Raw genomic sequence first — 1,509 nt, forward strand, 5'->3', positions numbered from 1 at the left:
CACGGCAAGCGGACTCACGATCTCTGCCGGTGGCGCCTCTATTACAGGTGCGGTCACGGCCTCGAGCACTCTTGCGGTCTCGGGCGTGGCGACGCTTTCAGCCGGTGCGACCATTGGGACAGCTGGGCTGACTGTCAGTGCCGGTGGCGCGGCAATCACTGGTGCGGTGACTGCATCGAGTACCTTGGTTGTCAGCGGTGCGACCACTTTGAATGGGGCACTCTCCGTGGCATCCACAGCTTCTATTTCGAGCAACGATGCGAGCTCAAGCGTCGCCGTCATCGCATCTACGGCGTCGTCACCAACGAAATCCGTTCTAGAGCTCTCCGCTGCGACAAATGCCGCAACGTTCTACATCCTACAAGCCTACACGGTTGTCGGTGGTGCGACGACTGCGCTCTTTGACGTGGTTGCCAGCGGCAAGACAACGGTCCGTCAAGGCGGTCTCGTGGTGGCTGCCGGGGGGGCCTCTGTCGCCGGTGGTCTCGTCGTATCGACCGGTGGCGCCTCTATTACGGGTGCGGTCACGGCCTCGAGCACTTTGGTTGTCAGCGGGGCCACCTCGCTCAATGCAGGTCTTGCCGTTTCGGGGACAACTACGTTTGCCAACGGCGCTACAATCACGGCAAGCGGACTCACGATCTCTGCCGGTGGCGCCTCTATTACAGGTGCGGTCACGGCCTCGAGCACTCTTGCGGTCTCGGGCGTGGCGACGCTTTCAGCCGGTGCGACCATTGGGACAGCTGGGCTGACTGTCAGTGCCGGTGGCGCGGCAATCACTGGTGCGGTGACTGCATCGAGTACCTTGGTTGTCAGCGGTGCGACCACTTTGAATGGGGCACTCTCCGTGGCATCCACAGCTTCTATTTCGAGCAACGATGCGAGCTCAAGCGTCGCCGTCATCGCATCTACGGCGTCGTCATCAACGAAATCCGTTCTAGAGCTCTCCGCTGCGACAAATGCCGCAACGTTCTACATCCTACAAGCCTACACGGTTGTCGGTGGTGCGACGACTGCGCTCTTTGACGTGGTTGCCAGCGGCAAGACAACGGTCCGTCAAGGCGGTCTCGTGGTGGCTGCCGGGGGGCCTCTGTCGCCGGTGGTCTCGTCGTATCGACCGGTGGCGCCTCTATTACGGGTGCGGTCACGGCCTCGAGCACTTTGGTTGTCAGCGGGGCCACCTCGCTCAATGCAGGTCTTGCCGTTTCGGGGACAACTACGTTTGCCAACGGCGCTACAATCACGGCAAGCGGACTCACGATCTCTGCCGGTGGCGCCTCTATTACAGGTGCGGTCACGGACTCGAGCTCTCTTGCAATCTCGGGCGTGGCGACGCTTTCAGCCGGTGCGACCATTGGGACAGCTGGGCTGACTGTCAGTGCCGGTGGCGCGGCAATCACTGGTGCGGTGACTGCATCGAGTACCTTGGTTGTCAGCGGTGCGACCACTTTGAATGGGGCACTCTCCGTGGCATCCACAGCTTCTATTTCGAGCAACGATGCGAGCTCA

This window comes from Saprolegnia parasitica (assembly GCF_000151545.1).
Source record: "Saprolegnia parasitica CBS 223.65 unplaced genomic scaffold supercont2.4, whole genome shotgun sequence".
Taxonomy (NCBI): Eukaryota; Oomycota; class Saprolegniomycetes; order Saprolegniales; family Saprolegniaceae; genus Saprolegnia; species Saprolegnia parasitica.